Consider the following 21,737-nt stretch of genomic DNA (forward strand, 5'->3'; position numbering starts at 1 on the left):
TGCTCTGTCTCTCTCTGTCCCAAAAATAAATAAAAACGTTGAAAAAAATTAAAAAAAAAAAAAAAATTCCCTGGCAAATCCCAAGCTATGGACTACTGAGTATTCCTCTGTCATCAGCTTGAGGCCCAAAAGGAAGGAGGTATAATCAATGTCTCCATGGGATGGCCAATTCTTTCACCTTTTTCTAGGGTAATACTCAACCCCATCCCGCCTCCACAGAACATTACACAGGGTCAACCATTGCAATGACCGCGGTTTTTGCCAAAGCACCTGGCATTTCAGAGCCAACACTTTCCACTGGACAGAACACTGAGTTTGGAATCAGAAACCCGAACTTGTCCTGACTCCAAGGCCAAACAGCGGTGTGAACTTGAAGGATCGACGACAAGAATTCACAACATGCTTTCATTAATTTTGCATTGATTCTTTGTGATCATCACTACTGCACTTAATACTTTTACATGCTTCATCTCTACCCCTCCAACAGTCTTGATCTCACTAGCCTCCAACCTGTGACCAGTCTGAGTGAGGGGACCAAAGCTCCCAGACATGGGTCAGCAACCACACACACACACACACACAAATGAACACTCACAGATACTCACACACACTCAAATGCCTGGTTATGTTTCTGGATCCTCGGCAGGGTCCCTAATTTATCTGATTTTTTTCAACTCTTAGGCATTTACAGGCCTCAGAACTGCTTTTGAACTATTCCATTCCTTGAGCTGAAGCCTGGCTGATTTTTCCTACTTACCAATCCACAGTTAGAAAGGAAAGAGATTATTCTCTTTATAATAGCTCAAATTATGGGGTGCCTGGGTGGCTCAGTCAGTTAGGCGTCCGACCTCAGCTCAGGTCATGATATCGCGGTCCGTGAGTTTGAGCCCCGCATCGGGCTCTGTGCTGACAGCTCAGAGCCTGGAGCCTGTTTCAGATTCTGTGTCTCCCTCTCTCTGTGACCCTCCCCCATTCATGCTGTCTCTCCCTGTCTCAAAAACAAATAAACGTTAAAAAAAAATTTATAATAGCTCAAATTAATATGAAATAAGCATTAAAATAAGCATTAGGAGTTGAAGATAAACCTTTTGTTTAATATTGAGTGCCAGATACTATATCATGGGGACAAAATGTCACTAAAGTATTTAATTTAGATACCAAAAAAAAAAAGTTCTAACAGTGATCGCTTAGTGTGCATACCACCACAATACTCCATAGTAAAAGCAACTACTATCTAATGACCAAATAAAATGAAATCTCTTAGCCACCCCTACCATAGGGGTTGCTAAAAGAAACCAGACTTCTTCCTTAGAGAGCCTTGCAAGGAAAACTGGGTCCTGTGTGGAAACAAGGAACATACAGTTCCCTTCCATAGAAAATAACATATTTTGTTCTGTCAACCTATATTTTTGGAGGAATATAAAGATAATGTTATACCTAATATAAAATAAGGCTAAAACTATTTGTCCTTTAATCCAGCAATCTCCCTTTCTCAAATTTCCCCTAAGGAAATGATCATAAATATTTATGCCTAAAAATATATATCATTTGTTTAGAATAGTAAACCTGGATCCAAAGAATTTTTTTAAAGTGGTTGCTTCTGGTTAGGGATATAATAATACTTTTTCTTTATATTTTTCAGACTTTTCAAAAATTTTCAACAATATTTTCATTTTATACCCAGAATAAACTACCATTTCCTGAGCAGACATTAAGAATGAAGAAGAAAGCATTGATGGCAGAAATGACTGCTAGAGAAACACCATTTTGAACCTTTGAAAAAAATACAGATAATTATAAATGTTAATATTACTATCATTATCATCTGTTTAGATCTAGCAGATCTCAGAGATAGGTTCAGGCACTTTCTGTACACTGGCTCCAATCCTCAAAATAATCCATGAGACAAGTATTATTATGCTTGTTTCACAGATAAAGAAATCAAAGCTCAGTGAGGCTGAATCTCGCCCAAGTGATGATCAACTGTCCTGGTTTGTCCAAGATTGTCCTCGGTTTAGACTGAAAGTCCTGCATTTCCAGGAACACCTCAGCTCCCAGCAAACCAGGACAGCTGGTCACCCTATGTCAAGGCTACATAGCTAACAGAAAAGCATGGCTCCACACCTCACTCTCTTTCTATGCTGGAGTGAATCTCACTAAACAGGTAAAATACATACAAAGGAAAGAAAGAAAAAAGGAAGGAAGGAAGGAAGGAAGGAAGGAAGGAAGGAAGGAAGGGAGGGGCAGGAGGGAAGAGCAAATCAACTTTAAAGAAAAAAATATTTGCCTATGAATCCAACAAGCATAATGCTTAAAACAGCACATAGCAAATTCTATTTTTTAATTAATTAATTAATTAATTTGAGAAAGAGTGAGCATGAGAGAGAGGCAGAAAGAGAGAAAGAGAGAATCCCAAGCAGGTTCTGTGCTGTCAGCACAGAGCCTGACACGGGGGCAAAATCTCACCAACTGTGAGATCATGACCTGAGCTGAAATCATTAATTGGACACTTAACCAACTGAGCCACCCAAGGCACTCCTGCAAATTCAATTTTTAATTCTCAAGTTAAAAAAAATGTCAAACAAGAGCAAATCTATTGTAAATGGTGGACAGATGGTAGAAATGGAAGAGAACATTAGGTCCCTTCAGAGCTGTCGCATTCACCTCAGCTAAGCTCTCAGGGTGCTAGGCAACATGTGTGCACAAAATTTTAAGGGTTCTAGGGCCAGAGAGGACTGTGGTGTGATGCCACCTGAAAGGCAGGGAAAACCCCAGGGCCCCCAAAGTGCTGTCTGCAGGTAAAAATCCTCCAGTGGTAGCAGCTGAAGGTCCCCAAGATTGGGTTTGGGCCAAGGCCCATGTCAACTTAGCACTAATCTTAGGTTGGGGCCCCCAACACTGGGGTCTAAGTCAGTCTCCACCAACCTTTGAGAGGCTTCCCATTCCTTTCTTGTCTCAAGTGGAGCTGGATATGACTGGTCTTAGGTTTGTGACCAGTCCAGTCTTCCCCTCTTATCAAAGCTGCCACCCTTAGTCCTTGTTGACGATAAAAAAGCTTATTTGTTTTACTTGACAAGCCAACTTGAATTTCCCCAAAGTATTTTTTGAAAGGTGAAATATCAAACATATTAGGCACGTAGGACTTTGCTACCTATACTTAATGGTCGAAGGAGGACAGTTGCCATAGCAATGGCTCTGATAAGAATGATGGAGTGAGACTGGAGGGTGAATAAAATACCATCATGGGGCACAGGCTGCCCAGCCAGCCAGCCTCTTATGATACTGGGAGTGTTTGCCCAAGTCTTAGGAGTTAAGTCATAATTGAGACAGAGAGAGAGAGACAGAGAGAGAGAGAGAGAGAGAGAGAAACAAAAACGTCCAGTTGTAAACAAACATTTTGAGGGGTGGGAGGTCAGAATATGGATGGAGATATTTTGAACAGCAGCAGTGAGTGCATGTGACTGTCTTGCCACAAGGACTGGCAGAGCCCTCCCTCCAGTGGCTTTCCTGCAGACAGACCGTCCCATCCACCTGCAGAGAGGCACAGCTGATAGAACACAGAGAACCCGATAAAGGTTCATAGAGAGTTGGCATCACAATGACCCTGACAGCTTCCCTGGCAACATACAGCAAGACTCTACCTGGCTTGTTCTCTGAGACCCAGTAGTTCCATTCCTGGGAATCTGCTCAAAGGAAATTGTCCTGACCACGGTCCTGCCGCTAAGGGAGTCCTCGACAGAAGAATGGTGTACAGAAAATGTGAAAAGAAACTTGATACTGCTATCACTCCAGACACGTGTCTTTGCACATCCAAATACACAAGCACATCCACATACTACAGAAAGTGGTAAAAAGAAGCTGAACAAAAATAAAGCCTTGACTTCAAAAAAGCAAGAAATCAGTCACATAGAAAGAATGAGTTCTCCACTTGGAGAATTTGTAAAAGTTCTCTGCACTACCCAGGTTCCCATTCCTGGCAGGGCTGTGCCTACAAAAAGGGCATCCGTATGATGTGGGGAAAATAGGTTTTAGACACCAAAAACTACCAGAAAACGTCTGTCTAGATATATTGGTGAAGTTTCTGTCTTTCTATAAGCTTTTACTTTCTTCTTGGACTTTTGAAGGCATAACATAGATGTTCAAGTTACAAAATAGCATGTTGTAAAACAAATAGTTAAGTTTAAACCAGGGAAGTTGATCAGTGTTCATTCTTTCACTCTCAGGAAGTTTCTGAACAACAGCAATACAGTCTTCTGCCTTGAATTGTTATTTTCCTTACAAGCATTTTATTGAAGTGGAATAGGTGGCAAATTTAATGGAAAATAAGATGTCCCTGTTCTGTATGTACTTCTTACTTAAACTTATTCAGATCATTCTTATTATCCTCTACTTTATAAGTATTGCACAAGTGAGATTATTGACATTTGGCTCTGAACTTGGTGTCCAACTTAAAATTCTTCTCTCAGTCCCTGTTGGTTGCCTAGCTCTTAGAACCAATAGTCCCTCAATTCATTGCAGTTTCACTAAGTATTTAAATACTTGAGACTATTATTGCTGAATGGGTCCTTAGTAATTAGTCTGGACCCAAATCAAACAGACTGTATTTCTTGGAACCAAAACTCCAATACCTTTCATCTGAGAACAAGAGCACGCAGAACACCCCGCATAGGTGCAAATGAACACAGATTTCAGAAAAACATATTACACACGTTACCTTGAATTCAAACTGTCATGAAAGCCCAGAGCACAGTGGTCATCCATGATGATATGTAATACAAATGGATCACCACTCTTGGGAAAAGCTCTTTGAAGCAAACACCAAACTTTTTTTTTTTTTTACCTTCTCCCCTCCCTCCTCCCCAAGAAAGAAAAGAAATACATAGAACAAAGGGGCAAAAGACGGAAGGCACAAAGAAGTTCCATGCAGGGTTGTTTTTAATTCTGTAAAATCAGAAAAAGGGGGGAAAACCCCTTCTTAATCCTAACAACAGGAAAGAAGTTAAACTATAGCACAGTAGCATAATGAAATACAATGCAGAAGATAAAATTGTGTTTAAGAAATCGTCACAGCAGGGGCACCTGGGTGGCTCTGTTGGTTAAGCGGTTAAGCGGCCGACTTCGATTCAGGTCATGATCTCATGGTTTGTGAGTTCAAGCCCCGCATCAAACTCTGTGCTGACAGCTCAGAGCCTGGAGCCTGCTTCAGATTCTGTGTCTCCTCCTCTCTCTGCCCCTCCCCTGCTCATGTTCTGTCTCTCTCTCAACAATAAACATTTAAAAATTAAAAAAAAAAAAAAGAAAGAAAATCATCACACCAGTGGAGAAATTCTCATCCTTTCATGTTATAAGCAAGGGAAAAATTCATCATTGTAAATATACTATGACCCGAATCATGGGGAAAACAGACAATCTGAAAGGAAATGCATCACACTATTAACAGTTCTCAAGTGTAAGTGCCAAGACTTGGGTAAGTTTATTTTCTTCTATTCTGTTTTTCTAAATTTTCTGTATGGAGCATGTAGCTTTTATGTTTGCAATAACAGCACTCATTTTTAAAGACCTGCACATGTTCTCTTACCTCGTAGCATTCCCAGCTCTCTTTGCTCTTGCCTGTTTCTGCTGTAGAGGCTGGAATAGTCACTTATCCAGCCACATTTGTCCTAGCAGAAGCCACATGGCACAGTTCCAGCTGTGAGATGTGAGTGGAAGTCTGAGCCCTGTCTCTGCCCTTTCTCCCTCTTCCTGCCTAGAACGCAGACGCAGTGAGCGAGTGAGGCCGTGGCAGCCATCTGGGAACCAAAGCTGAAAAGGCCGAGAGAATCACGGAGATGCTGGTGGTAACACCATCAGGCACTGAGCCAATGGTAGCAGTTCAGGTTGTTAAGACCCTGATGAAAAGCATTGGAGGAAGCTGTGTGGCAGCAAGGCCAAGAGAAGAGGTTCTCAACCATTACAATCACGTGGGCAGGTTTTGTAAATATTGATGCCCAGGTCCTAATCCTGGAAATTCTGACTTAATTGGTCTAGGCGGTCACCTGGACATGGGGATTTTTAAAAGCTCCCCAAGTGGTCTGGCCGGGGTTGAGAACCAACTTCTGGAGGCATACAGAAAAAGAGGCCAGAGATGACACCCCAATCCCCAATGATTCAGCCTTCCCATTATGTGGAACCAGTCAACCCCACTGTCACTGGATTTTCTGTAACTGGAAGTTGGATGTATTCCCAACTGATGCAATTGTTTCTTAAGACTGGCCTAAGTGTGTACATACAGGAGTTTAAAACTGGTAAAGTTCCATAGCACATGCTGGTCACATAGAGATTTCTGTTTCTCAGTGTGGACTTCTCCCCCTTTTGAAATCAGACCCGAGCAAAAACCAGATTTATGAAGTATATAAAAGTACAGTTTTGTTGCCAAGATAGAGACCCCAAATTTAAGATGTCATGCCCTCTAATTCCTTCTTTGCCTCCACTGGTATTGTCCCACTGTGGCAGAGACCATGAAGTATTGGAAAAATCTCAGATGGCATTCTGCCCCAGGGCCCAGACTCCCTCCCCTTGATGTTAGTTCCTGGCTATACCTCTAAACTGTAGGACTTTGGTACTGACAGACGGGGACAAAGGAAGGACCAGCATGTTTGGTATTACCAGGGAGCTTTTTAGAAATGCCATCCCAGGGGCGCCTGGGTGGCGCAGTCGGTTAAGCGTCCGACTTCAGCCAGGTCACGATCTCACGGTCTGTGAGTTCGAGCCCCGCGTCAGGCTCTGGGCTGATGGCTCAGAGCCTGGAGCCTGTTTCCGATTCTGTGTCTCCCTCTCACTCTGCCCCTCCCCCGTTCATGCTCTGTCTCTCTCTGTCCCAAAAATAAATAAACGTTGAAAAAAAATTTTTAAAAAAAAGAAATGTCATCCCAGACCTCTTGAATCAGAATCTGAATTTTAACAAGATCCTCAAGTAATTTGTGTGCTCATTGAAATTTGAGAAGCCCTGTCTGCAAGAAATAGCTGGAGTTAAGTGTTTAAAGCAGTTCTCTCTCTCTCTCACTCTTTTGGTTTCTCTTTTGCTGGTCAAAAAACAAAAAACAATAAAAAACAAAAAACAAAAAACAAAAAAAACAAGTGGCACTTCTTGGGATGAACACTGGGGGTTGTATGTAAGCAATGAATTATGGGAATCTACCCCCAAAACCAAGAGCACACTGTATTCACTGTATGTTAGCTAACTTGACAATAAATTATATTTAAAAAAAAAAAAAAGTGGGACTGTTGAGGAAGACAGAGCAGAGAGGCAAGGTTGTACTAAGGCTGTGGTGAACAGCCAGCAGGATGCCCTGGCTATGTAACCAGCTGGCTTTTTCTCCCCACCTCTACTCTTTCCAGGCCAGGGCTGGGACCGCTCTCAGTTCTCTTCTCATTGGCACGCCTATCTCAGGTGATGACTCCACCCACCAGCCAGAAGACATGGGAAAAGGAGCAAATTAAATTCTTTCTGTTAACCTTCTTGCTACAGCAAATGTGCCGATCCCACAGCAATCTCTTTAGGGAAGAAAATTTCAGACAGCTTTGAAGGGAAAAAATTAATTACCACATTTTGTGTGTATAGAGAAAAAAATAGGACCTTGGGGGAAATGAAGGGACAGGGAGCGGGGAGGAGAGGGTGGGAGAAGTGGAGACTATATGCCCTCCTTGGGAATTGTCACACAGCAGAGCACACCACCATAAGGGAGATCTGTTTGCAGGAAGATCTGGAAGAAAGATTGCAGATGTCTGTGCAACTGACGCTTGGATCATGAAACACAGATTAAGGCTTTAGCAATAAGAGAGAACAAAGTCTGCTTCCAAAATTAGAAGGGGGAGGTCTATACTTGGAGAGAAGAAAGTCACTCTGAAGCAGGAGAGAAGCAAGGTGCCCCAGTGTGGTCCTAGAACACTGGTTCAGCAGAAATGGTATAGAACATTTTTTTTTTAATGTTTATTTTTATTTTTGAGACAGAGAGAGACAGAGCATGAATGGGGGAGGGGCGGAGAGAGAGGGAGACACAGAATCGGAAGCAGGCTCCAGGCTCTGAGCCATCAGCCCAGAGCCTGACGCGGGGCTCGAACTCACGAACCGTGAGATCGTGACCTGAGCCGAAGTCGGACGCTCAACCGACTGAGCCACCCAGGCGCCCCTAGAACATTTTAAAATCAAACACAGGGTGGCATTTCTCAGCTACCCCGTCTCAGCCCCTGGAAGCATATGACAAGATTTGGGGCAGAGTCTGGAACTGGATGGGTGGTATTCCTCTTGGATGAGAGCCTCCCCTCCTCCCAGCCTCAGAGAGAAGACAGCTAGGCAAATGGGACCCTGAATCATCAGGAGCTTCAGCAGTTGCCTCCCAATCAAGGCAGCAAGCTGAGCTGACACGGGAACCCTACCCCCACCCCATGGTCAGTTCAAACACATAGGAATGCTGGATAAAGCTGAATAAACTTAAAAAAAACAAATCTTTAGCCAAACTAGAGCATGGCAACCACAAGTGCTGGAAATGAATAAAGAACTTAAAGCCAGAGCAATGAGTGGAAGTTGATGCCACATGGCCCACAGGGGATTTCCACTAGACATGCATCATGGGTTTATATTTTAACCCCCTTTGAGAAGCATCAGACCCCATGCATGTAGATATTTGAGCTGAGCTCACTACATAAAGAAAAATGGAAACACTGCCTTCACTAGCCGACAAACACTGAACAGAAATGTGCTACTGATTGTGCACCAGGGATGGGAAAGAAATCACCTGTGAGGAAAATGAACCCATGTTCCATGCTGTATATAAGACTTCATGGTCTACAAGCAGTGCTTCTACCAGTTTTTTTCTGGCTTGGAGCTCTTGCATAGCACAGAAATTATTACCAAAACTAGTCTGGAGGAACTCAACTTCTAGTATGACTTAGAAACTTCCTGCCAGACTAACCCTCCCACAGATAACAAATATAAACTCTAAAAAAACTATAAAAAACAGCCACCTGAAGCCACTGGAGAGCAAAAAAAGAGAGGGATATTCTGAGGATAGATGACACTTGGAAGAAAGGAAAGGCATAAAGCCATTCTAGTGGCCTCTGGCCCAAATGAAGGTCAAAGTCAAGCAGCATGGAGCAGCTAAAACTCAGTGATAAAACCTGCATTCTTTATGGCCTGAAGAATGAAAGAACAGAGTTTAGGGAAACCAGAGCCACCATAAAATGAGAAGGGAATCTTGGAATAAACAGACTGAGAGGAGTAATGTCCAAATTTTGTATGTAAACTTTTCCTTAACTCTCTGATTCAACCCTGAACTATACAAGTACAGGACTGACTTGTAAACATCTGGCTTAGGATAAAAAAGTAAATGGAGATTTGAGATGCCCTCAAGACACAGAGTTTGTGGTAAGAGTACAAGCAAGTTAATTGTTTACACAAACAAACAAAATCAACACTATTTGGAGGAACATAATAGAATCCCGTCTCTAAAATATAACATTCACAACACACAGGATAGAATAAAAATTATTTAACATGTAGAGGACATGACCCATTATTCATAGAGAAGGTAATCAGGGAGACTAACTTCAAAATAACTCCAGCGATAGAATAGCAGATAAGGATTTTAAAGCAGCTATTGTAACTATGGTCAAACACACAAAAGAAAATGTGCTTATAATAAATGAAAAGATAAGAAATCTCAGCAGAGAAGTAGAAACTATTTTTTTAGAACAGAAACTCTAGAACTGAAAATATGATTTCTGAAATTTATAAAAATGTATTATATGAACTTAAAAGCAAAATGGAGAGGACAGGAAATCCTCAGTTAACTTGAAGAAAGATCAATAGAAATTATCCAAGAAGTTTGAGCAAAAACAAAACCTCAGAGACTTATAGTATAATATCAAAAAGAAACAAGGGAAACCTGGGTGGCACCTGGGTGGCTCAGTCGGTTAAGTGTCCGACTTAGGCTCGGGTTATGATCTCTCAGTTCATGAGTTCAAGCCCTGCATTGGGCTCTGTGCTGACAGCTCATAGCCTGGAGCCTGCTTCAGATTCTGTGTGTCCCTCTCTCTCTCTGCCCTTCCCCCATTCACACTCTGTCTGTCTGTCTGTCTCTCTCTCTCTCTCAAAAAATTATAATAAACATTTTTTTTTAAAAATTAAAAAAAAAAGAAAAGAAACAAGGGAGACCAGAAGACATTGGTATGATACTATTAAGGTCTGAAAGAAAAACTCTCAACCTAAAAGTCTATACCCAGCTCAAATACCCTTCAAAAATGAAGGCAAAATATAGTTTTCCAAGAAAAGGAAACCATGTATTTATTTCCAGCAGATCTGACTACAAAAAAAAAAATGCTAAAGAAAGTTCTTCAAACTGAAGGGAAATGATGCTGCATGGAAACAAGGATCTTCAAGGAGAAATGAAGATCTTATTAAATAGAACATTGTATGTCACTAGGTACAATGCAAGGTTCAAAGCCTGAGAATCTGAGAGTCAGTCACAGTATCTAGCCTTCCACCACAACCACCACAGCAATTCTGGGCAGCTGTCAATATTCCACACTCCCCCACATAACTGGGAGTATCAATTGAGCCACATTAAGAAGCAAATAACTGTTTGTGAATAATAGTAATGGGCAAATCTTGGCAGTCTCTAAACACAATACTAAACCAGGAAATTCTTAACTTTGGGAACCAACTGAACTGAAAGAACAATTGTGCAAATGTTACTCTGCAGACACTTGATATAGAAGTGAAGTTTCCAGGAGGCAAATTTCCTCATGAGCCTCATATCTCAAAGGCATCTCCTAATAGGTCTTAATATGATCAGCAAAGCCAGTACAAAAGATAACAAAAGAATCAATGGTCATTCTCTGCGTGCCTTGGCCCACAGTAGGAAGTAGTGTCAGCTTTAAAAAAAAATCTTTTTTCATTTCATATTTCTCACCAAGCTATCAATTTGTTAGACCTCTCTAGAAAGGAAGATTTCTCAGCTTCTGAAAGAATAACAGCAGAAAAACAAACAAACAAACAAAGGGAATTTATGCCTAGCACACTGAATTGATTGAAACTACTTGCTAAAATAACTTCTCCACATTAGGGTGATAGTGGGGGGATTGTGTATATGTATGAAAGCTGTAGGAAAGATACGATTTTAAAAGAAATAAAACTAAGTCCACTCTGCTTTTAATCAATAGTGCTGGAAACTATTCACAGAAGGATTACATAGTGTCAATTAGTCATTATTGTTAATGGCAAATAGTTCAACTCTCCCCTCTCTTTAAGCATATTTCCCCTCCTGGATGTGGAGGAAAAGCCTTTCCAAAGCAGCAGTCTTTGGGCCAGACTGTCTCAAGGGAATGATCATGGCTTCTGCAATGGACAGCTTAACTTCAGAGAGCTGCTGAGGAGTGTGGTTTGCAGAGTAGGGCAGCACAGACAAGGAGTAAAGATGCAACTGTGAACCCCACAGCTGCCTTCCCTCCAGTTCCCTTCCTCTGTTCCGATTCATGCTACAATAGAGTGGAAACCCTAAAAAGAGGCTGAATGTGAGGCTCCTCCACTTACGTGCAATCCTTTCACATCCTCTTTCTTACATGGAGGCCGGCTTTCCTTTTTCTGAACACGAAGGTTGGCACTTACTTCACTGTTTTCCAAATTGAGTTTCATGCACATAATATATTTTCAAGACTCACTGTATTCACTTACTGAATAAGTATGTTTTTAATGTCTATTTTACAGCAACATAAAGATAATTTGCTATTAAATACAACATTTGGGGTGCCTGGGTGGCTCAGTCGTTTGAGTGTCCAACTGTTAATTTCGGCTAAGGTCACAATCTCACAGTTTGTGAGATATATCTCTGCACTGGGATCTGTGCTGACAGCATGGAGCCTGCTTGGGAGTCTCTCTCTCTCTCTCTCTCTCTCTCTCTCTCTCTCTCAATTTTACTGTTAGTTAAAGCCAATGCATGAGAATAGCTAATCAAAACAAACTTGGACAACCATACCAGGTTTTCATCAAGGACCATGGATGAATACAGCTCTTCCAGAAATTTCCACTGTGCTACATGGGTTTGGTGAACATGATAAACATGAAAACTGAATGTCCTGGGACATCCCATCCCAAGAGAGGAAAAGTGGGAAAGAACAAGTTTACTTCAAGGATGAGCAGGGATGATTCTGGATACAGAGTCATGGTTTCATTTTGATTGTCCTCTAATCTACTGCAGATTGACTTGTATCTGAATTCTAGGGCAAGCTCACTACAAAAAGAAGTGAAAAATATTAACAACTACTTCACTAAGATCTCCATGACATACTTTGAGAGGTACTAGTAGCGTTAGTACCACAACCCGGCTGATAAGCAGATGTGACTGACATTTCCCGGGGAGGAGGAGTGGTCTTCGAATCTTGGGTACTAAACTGACATAAAGTCTCCTTGTTTGGAGCCAGGGACAACAAATGGCTGGATATTAAATGCCAACTCGGACAGATTCCAATTAACTGTTGTTAGGACTCAGGTATGAGAGAATGTCGTGATCAATGAGCAATGTCTGTCATGGAACCGGCTGGGGAATGGTAGTACACTTGCCACACACACACACCCCTGAATCCCTCCAAGATGGAAGTCAGCCAACCATTCCCCGTATCACACTGAGGATGTGCTTCTTTCAACATCCCGTGTTATGCGTTCAAAAATCTTGTATTTATTTTTTATCTACTCTTAAGCAAGGATATACTTATAAAAGTGCACTGTCTCCAACCAATCTAGTCATTGTTGAACAATCCGACAAACCCAAGAGCCATTCTCATCACATTTATTGTCCCTTATGCTTCAGAGCACTTAACAATCCTCAACTATTGCTATTTCTTAAAAAGCAACAGCACTCCACCTAGTGAATTTCACTTCAGAATTGTAGTACTATTGTTATTTTTACGATTATTCTTGTCTTCCTGCTTCGTGCTAAAGATTTTAAACATGCGTACATTTGACATGCTTCAAAACTTCTTTTGTTCTTTCAGGGAGCTTTTGGAGAGGGTCCAACTTCATAATGTCCCTGTGAAGCAAGGCCATGCAAAATCCTTTGAATTTACTTTCATAAATATGTCTTGAGTACCTACTCTGTACCAGGGGCCATGGCAGGTACACAGATGAATAAAGAAGAAAGATAAAGTATCATTTGTTGAGACCCTGCTGTGCTATGCAATGTACCAATACCACGTTGGGGAGGTTGAAGTGTTTCAGCTCATTTCATTTCCATAACAACCTCCTAAAGCATCATTATCACAAACACAGCTGAGGAAACTGAGGCTCATGGAGGTTACCTGACTTGCAGACTCATGCATTGAGTGATTACTGGAGCTGAGATTTGAATCCTGTCTGTCTAACTCAAAGCCCATGGTGTTTCACTGCACAATGACAAAGACCAAATTAGAACTATGGTTCATAGGAAAGTGGAAGGAGGGGTCCTGGTAAATTTGGAGTCAGAGCACTTCCTAGCGAAATGTGTGAAAGTGGGCCAGTTACTAACCACCCCTAGCCTCAGCAGCCCAGTCAACATGGGGTAATTCCTACCTTGCAAGGTAGTTGCAAGGAATAAAGATGATATGTATAAAGCACCTACCACATGGCAGTCTATAAAGAATAGCTACTGTTATTCCTATCCTTGTAAATTACCATTTCTCAAAGAGGCAGGAGCCATTTTCCTATACACTGAATTCTCAGAGTTTGCATTGGGTACAAATCATGAAATCTAGGATCAAAGTTAACAAGATTTTGTTATATGACTTTTAGAAAGTATATAGTTGACTCAAGAATCTCAGGAGAGTTGACAAGAAGAGAAAATCCCAAATCAGAGGCAAGTTCAAAGACTGCTTTCCTACTCCCAAGTCCTCCTTCAGCCGAACTACCGGCCAGGAATGACAAGGGGACTCACCATTGTTGAGTCTGCCTGTGAATTTGCATGACAAGTGATAAGCAACATAACCACCAAGTCTGGCCCCCTGGAATAGCTACGGCATCCACAGCGAGAGGAAGGCCATTATCTAAACTGTCTGGAATCCCAGGCAAATCATTATAGAAAGGCACAAATTCACACTGCATCAGGCTTTTGATGGTCTGTGGGGGGAGGCTGACTTTGTTTGTTAATGCCACGACAAATGTGTCCTTGAATGAGGGAATTGACAGGACACCTGTCTCTGCATTGAAACCTGATCGGAAGCAAATCCAACCTCTTCGATTCTCTCAGGAGTCTCCACAGGTTCTAAGCTGCTTAGTCCTTTGTGATTCAGTAATTTCTACGGCAGGAAGAATTCATCCTTGTTTCTTCTAGAGATAATCCATCCATAATGCAGCATGAACACTCAAGGAACGGGCTGCCTCCCAAATAGAGAAGGCAGTTGCCTGAGTGGAAGGACTTGAGAGGAACTGAAGATGCATCCCCATGATACCCAAAACACCCCCCAACCACCACCGAATAAAATTGTTTTCCTACCTCCTGTCACTCATGCTGCAAATTCTACTTTGGAGAAGTGGCAGAGAGCACTTCCCAAACTTTTTCACCCAAAAAACCCTTAAAAACAGAGTAAGGGTGGGGGTGGCTGTACAACATTGTGAACATACTATAAACTACTGAATTGTGCATTTTAAAGTGGTAACATTTATACTACATGAATCAAAAAAACACATTAAAACAAAACAAAAGCAAGGGAAATAGCCTTGGGAATCTTGTCCTTGTGAGGCCTGAAGGGCCTGGACTCAAGTAGGGACTCTCTTGTGCTTGTTGCATTCTGCACCATAGAATACCTCGCGTGCTTTGGTATTTGAAGGGTGTTAAAAAACAAAATTCAAGCAAGTAAATTTGAAAACCTAATTGGTTTTATTAAGCGATTCATGAGTTGAAAGTAGAGAAATACTCCTAAGGGCTATACAAAACGGAAGGGGGATGGGGCAAAAGTAATAAACAAAAGAAAAGAAAGGATTGTTTTGGGCCAGGACTTTTTCTTTTTTTGGTGGGGAAGGCGGGGCTGCAGGGTTTTTATCATATAGGTTATCTCACTAGTGCTAATCAGGATATTTCAGATTGACTTTTAAAAGATCACATTCCTGGGATAGGTTGAAACTGTAATTAAGTCTTGGTTTGCTGTTGTGGGGGGCAAACGACTGCAATTTGGGCTTCTTTTAAAGTTATTTGCCAAATAAAATGTTTACCTTTCATCCCCTCATTTTCAAATAAAATTGAAACCCCAGGAAGATGCGCCTTAATTTCCTGGAGGTTTCAGAACCTCGTGGCAGCACCACTCACTTGTGGGCTGGAGAAGCATGAAAGGAGAACCAGGCTTACCGGGGTGTGATCCCAGGGTATGATCCCAAGGCATGGGTCCCAGGATGTGATCCCAAGGTATGATCCGAAGGTGTGGATCCCTTGGTGTGATACTATAGTATTGTCAGGGAGGAAGACCTTCCTCTGCCCTATATTCCTAGCTGGACTTAGAATCAAATTGACGTGAGACTAATTAACAGGAGAAAATCAACCTTAATAGTGTACAGAGGGAGAATCCACACAGACATAAAATCTCAAGACAATGAAGCAACAAGAAGTTTACGTGAGCTAAGGAGAAGGGTAAGGCCTGAAGACAAAAAGGGGAGAAAACTCATTAGCAAGAAGGTGAAAGAGGATGTTTGGAAAAACAAGGTTGTTCTATTATGCAAATGAGTTCCTTCTGTAAAGGGGGCTTCTGTGAATACTTTTCCTGTTGCAGGCTCTCCTTTCCAATGTAAATTTAGGCGGTTATGGGGGAGGCAGAGCACCTTTCATGCATCTGCTGGGTTTTTATTACTTCTAACTCTAAATAATCTTTATGCCAAAGTGGCACATTTTGGGGTGTCTCATCCTGCACCTCTTCAGTGTAATCTCAAGGTATGAGTCCCAAGGTGTGGTCTCAGTATGGTATCCCAGGGTGTGAGTGACAGGGTGAAGATTCAATAGGGTGATCCCAGCGTGTGAACCCCAGGGTGTGAGTGCCAGGGTACGGACCCTTGCTGTGAGACCGTGGTATGCTCAGACCACTAAGAGCATCCACTTGGTCCTCTGTTAAATCAGGAATCCAGTACCTACTGCAATATGAGGCATACTCAAACAAAAATGTGCTTTATTTCACAGGAATAATTGGCAAAAACACAAAACAATAACTACAGCAGTTCCCAAACACCACATACACAGACATTCTTACTCACTAGGGGTTATTTCCCGATGTGAAAGAGCTTGTCCAAGGCTGAAGACCTGAGGGAAGCAAAGAACAAACAAGCAAACAAGCAAATAAACAAAAACCCACAAACATTTCATGAAAGGTTTCCAGATGAAGCCAGAAAGAAAAGCTCCTCCCCCCAGTCATAGAGATTCCTTAAGGCCAAGGTTAGGACAGACTTCTGCAGATGGAAGAAATGTCTTTTCCTCATTATGGGTTCTGACTGTATGGTTAAGAACAAAATGAATGTCTTCAGGACAGTACTCACTTTAAGAGATCAATTGGTAAAAGAGTATCAAACAGGAGACTAAACTTGGAGGACTCACATACATCATCGCCCATTGTAAGAAGTGAGATGATTCATTTCCAGAAACACCAAATAAAAGCTGTGGTGTCTAGTTAACAATAGGTTTACAACCTATTAGAAATATGTACAGCACCGCCCCCCTCCTCCCATCCCGGGCAACAATGGAGTCCCAAACGGTTAGACACTTCACTTCCTGGTTCTTCTTCCCCTCTCCTTTTCTTGAGCTTATTTTGCAAGAGCTTATTTTTCACGGGCTTTGCAATGAGCATGCCCCAAAGAAGTGAAGTCTCTGTGTCACCTCAAGGAAGGTACATTTGTTCCAATCAGACTACTTTTTGCCTTACGTGGGCATAGGTGACTTCCGGGTAAGGCTGTAACCTCTGTGGTACTCAACCAATGAGGAATCAGGGGAGGGACTTCCTGCTTCTAGAAGATAAATGGTCTGCTGTAACTGCCCCAAGTGTTCCTGTCCATCAGACACCCACTCTTGCAAGAACATTGATTGAAGCCTTGCTTCACTGTGCTCCAAATCTCTGCATCCCTCCTTTGATTGGCTCAGTGGGCTTATTTCTCACACCCATCAAGCCGAAACTCACCACAGCCTCACCTCCTGTGCCCAGTGTGCACAGGCCTAGGACTCTCCTCTGCCTCTGCTAATGGTGTTATGGTCATCTTAATGAGGAGAAGGGCAGGAGCAATATAACACTTTGACACAGGCAGGCAAGGGGCCCAGACCTCAAGGGCCTCTGCTCTTTCACATGCCCCCATTGGGATTTTCAAAGTCCCCTCCAGGGCCTAGACTAGCCAGGGCAGCAGTACCATCTGATAGGGCTCCTTAAGCCCAGAGAAGGGCACAGAGAACTCAGCCCCTGTTTCTCTCCTTCTCAGTGCTCTATGATTCTCTACCCTAAATGAGTGATCAATCAGATGCCCAAAGGGATTCTGGGACTTGTGGCAGCCAGGCAAGCATTTCACTCTTACTAAGTCGGTGCGTTGTTTCTCTGAGGGATCATGCTGGCCCCTAAAATGGTATTAACAAGCTGATTTGGAGTGACACATTTCTTAAGAATAAGTTTGGGGTTCTGAGCTACCCAAAGTCCACTGCCACATGTATGGGCCATGCATTAACTCTCACCCTTCCATCCTCAGTGCCACCTCAGAATGACACCGTTGGATAGCAGCAGGTATCATTTATCCTGTGTGTCCCTCATGGCTGGCACCCAGGGCAGTCCTCCAAGCCCTCCATGCCACGTGTCCAGCAGTCCTCTGGGGGTGGTCCCTTCTATACCCCCTGAGGTGTTTTGAGACTATCATTATGAAACACAAATGAGTTCTTCCAACTGATGTCCTCTCTTGCCTCCAATTGATGTGGTGGCATCTTGCTCTCCTGAGTCAGTCTTAAGCCATGGTCAAGAACATATGGACATACTTTACTCAATGGACATACCTTGTTCTTCCCCACCCACAGCCCCTCCAACCATCCTCACTACAGGAATCTCTCTGTGGAAAGCAAGAGTATGGTCAACATGGAAAGGGATCACATTCTAGAAATGCAGCAATTAAAGTCTAAAAATTTCAAGAGAAGGGGGCTGGGTGGTCCAGTCAGTTGGGCATCTGGCTTCAGCTCGGGTCATGGACTCGTGTTCTGTGGGTTCAAGCCCCACATCAGACTCTGTGCTGACAGCTCAGAGCCTGGAGCCTGCTGGAGATTCTGTGTCTCCCTCTCTCTCTGCCCCTCCCCTGCTGATGCTCTGTCTGTCTCTGTCTCTTAAAAATAAATAAACGTTGAAAGAAAAATTTTAAATAAAAATTTCAAGAGAAGACATGAACAGAAGATGTGTTATTCTATATGTTATAAAATTCTAAATTTTATAAATTTGTTATAACATACAATATATATAATTTGTATATGTATATATATACACAATATATATGATATATGTTAATATATCATATATATTTATATGATCTATAAAGTATATAATTTGTTAAATTCTAGATTTAACAAGACCAAAAAATTACCACCCTCATTTTCCCATATACTCTGGGAAAGATTTATATTTATGCTCATCAACAACAAAGCACTACAACAATATTTGAAAGAGTCATTGGAAGAGGTATTCACAGGTTGCAAGATGCAAATGTGGCATTGTAAGCAATGACATAACCAGCATTGAATAACAGATATCAGGGAATTGCAGAGACAAGTAGATCTATATTGCTTGAATACACACAGCCAACAGCTTTGGGAGTAATAACAGTGTTGCTACCTTTTCCTCATGATGAGGGAGATGAAATTAGCGGGGAATGGGGCATTTGACAATAAAGAACATGAAGAGATGGTTCCTGGACCTGAACAGGACAAGATAGTGCCAGGACACTACCAAGGGTCTTCACATGCACTGACTAAACAATAAATAAATCCAAAAGTCCCTCTTCTCCACCGATTTGTCTGTGTTGCCCTGGATAAATCACTATATCACACATGAGCCCATGAGTTTTGTAATTCTTTGTTTTAATAAAATTGCTTATGTAGAGAGCCCCATGAAAAATACTTGCCCAAGGTCCTGCACACCCTGGAGTTTCCCTGGGAAGGGGTGTCTTTCTGAGGCAAGGGAATGGGATTTGTAGTGAAGAGCTGGGCAGAAGCTTGCTTGGGAAAGTGCACTCAAACCTGGGCACCTGGGTAGCTCAATCCGATAAGTGTCCAACTTCAGCTCATGATCTCATGGTCCACGAGTTCAAACCCCACGTCAGTCTCTGTGCTGACAGCTCAGAGCCTGGAGCCCATTTGGGATTCTGTGTCTCCCTCTCTCTCTGCCCCTCCCCCGCTCACACTCTGTATCTCTCTCTCTCTCAAAAATAAATAAAAACATTTAAAAATTTTTTAAGAAAAAATATGAGGACAGGAGAACTTGGTTATGAGTGGAATGTTTTGTATCTTTCAAATAATCTTTATTAGCCTCCCCAAAGCCTCCCCCAATATAAAAAAAATAAATTGTAAAAAATAAAATTGGGCAAAAATGAAGGTTTGAACACTTGAGGTTAATGTCAGAAGGAAGTATAGCAGAGTGGTTAAGAACAATAGCTTCCAGGGGAGCCAAGATGGCGGTACAGCATGGAAGTTTTTTGTGTCTCACATCCATGAAACACACGCAGATCAACACTAAACCATCCTGCACACCTAGAAAACTGATTTGAGGATTATGAAACAATCTGCACAACCTGAAACACAGAATTCAGCAGGCACACGGCACAGAAAGGTGAACTTGAGAAGCAAGAAGCTGCAGTGGGCAGGGAGCTGCTTTTGTGGGTGGAGAGGATGGAGACAAGGGGGAGGGGATATGGGAAAAGCACCCCTCCCCAAAAGCATCTGGAGAAAAAGTGGAAAATTGGAAACAGCCACAGGGAGTAAACTAAAAAGGGAGAAAGTAGAAAGGAGAGGGTTTAAATTCCATTAAGACGGTAAAAAAGGGGAGTGCAAAGTCTGCAACTCTGCAGCTCAATGCCTGGTGGTGCTCTGGTGGGAAGGGCAAATCCCCAGGAGCAGAGTGGGGTCCGGGAGGTTCTCAGGCTACACGAGGAAAAGCAGTTCCACTGTTGGAAGGACATTTGGTAGAGACTGTGAGGCAGCCCGGGCCCAGCAGACCCCAGAGAATGGCCACATTCACTGGTGCTGGAACAAGGTCATTAAGGGTGGAGCTTGGTGCCAGATGTGTGTTGTGATTTTCCACAATCCCTGAAATCCTACTGCTACACTATCTCTCAACTTTTTCTGGGACAGGCTGGCACCTGACCACAGTCTCTGGGCTTTGGCAACATCATGATCCCGAGAACATTCCTGGGTAGGGCCAACATTCAGCCATTGCTCAGGTAGACCCTCCGCAGAGGGGCAGAACAGGTCAAATCCAGTAAGTGGCCAGTAAGTAAGTGGCCAGGGAAAACATCTGCATCTGAGACAAAACTCGGGAGAGAGGTACTACCTGGGGCTTGGTCACGGACAGTGTAAAAGCGGGGAGTGGATGAAACCTGAAGACAAGGAGGGTGTGCAACTGCTGACTGGGGAGAACAGAGTTCCCATACTAGAGACTGGGTATCTGGGTGGCGCCATTTTCACCACTCCTGCACATGCGCATATGCACCAATGAGCGTCCAAACAACACACACCAGTAGGCTAGCAGTGCCATCTAATGGAGAGTGGAGCCATTACACTAAGCCCTGCCCAACTGGGCCAACCTTGCTCTTCAAGCACAGAAGTCTCACAGCCTGTTTAGTTTATGGACTATAAAGCACTTCATAGTCTGACTTCTAGGGGAAAACGAAGTAATTTCAGTCATATTTCAGTCTGTTAACAGGTCCATCTATTCAATTTTCTTTCTTTCTTTCTTTCTTTCTTTCTTTCTTTCTTTCTTCTTTTTTTCTCTTTCATTTCTTTTTCTTGAATACAGAAAGAGAAAAAATTCATTTTTAATTTCCATTAAAATATTTTTCTTTAATTTTTTTACCATATTTTTTACTTTTGTGTAAATTTTTTCAAATTCTAATTTACTTCCATCATTTCATTTCAGTCTACTTCAGTGTACTTTAGTCTACTTCATTTTTTAAAATTTTCAAATGATTTCCCTTTTTTTCTTCTTTCCCTTTTTTTCTGTAATGTATCAAGTCACTTTCTTTTTTTTTTTAACGTTTATTTATTTTTGAGACAGAGAGAGACAGAGCATGAACAGGGGAGGGGCAGAGAGAGAGGGAGACACAGAATCTGAAACAGGCTCCAGGCTCTGAGCTGTCAGCACAGAGCCCAATGCGGGGCTCGAACTCATGGACCGTGAGATCATGACCTGAGCTGAAGTCAGACGCTTAACTGACCAAGCTACCCAGGCGCCTCTCAAGCCACTTTCAACACCCAGACCAAAACTCACCTAGGATCTAGCATCATCTATTCGATTTTGTTTGTGTGTGTTTTTAATTTTAATATTTTTTTATTTTTAATATTTTTTATTTTAATTTTTTCTACCTCATTAATTCCTTTCTCCCTTCAAAATGATGAAATGAAGGAATTCACCCCAAAGAAAGAGCAGGAAGAAACAACAGCCAGGGACTTAACCAACACAGATACAAGCAAAATGTCTGAACCAAAACTTAGAATCATGATAATAAGAATACTAGCTGGAGTTGAAAA

General features: G+C 42.2%; 1 pseudogene; it reads left to right on the forward strand.

Annotated features, from left to right (window-relative positions):
* The first annotated feature begins 3,743 nt into the window (after positions 1 to 3,743).
* On the forward strand, positions 3,744 to 4,064 carry LOC121033720 (cysteine-rich PDZ-binding protein-like; annotated as a pseudogene).
* The last annotated feature ends 17,673 nt before the right edge of the window (positions 4,065 to 21,737 follow it).

Source organism: Herpailurus yagouaroundi, unplaced genomic scaffold (genome assembly GCF_014898765.1).
Source record: "Herpailurus yagouaroundi ecotype Mexico unplaced genomic scaffold, PumYag 159, whole genome shotgun sequence".
NCBI lineage: Eukaryota > Metazoa > Chordata > Mammalia > Carnivora > Felidae > Herpailurus > Herpailurus yagouaroundi.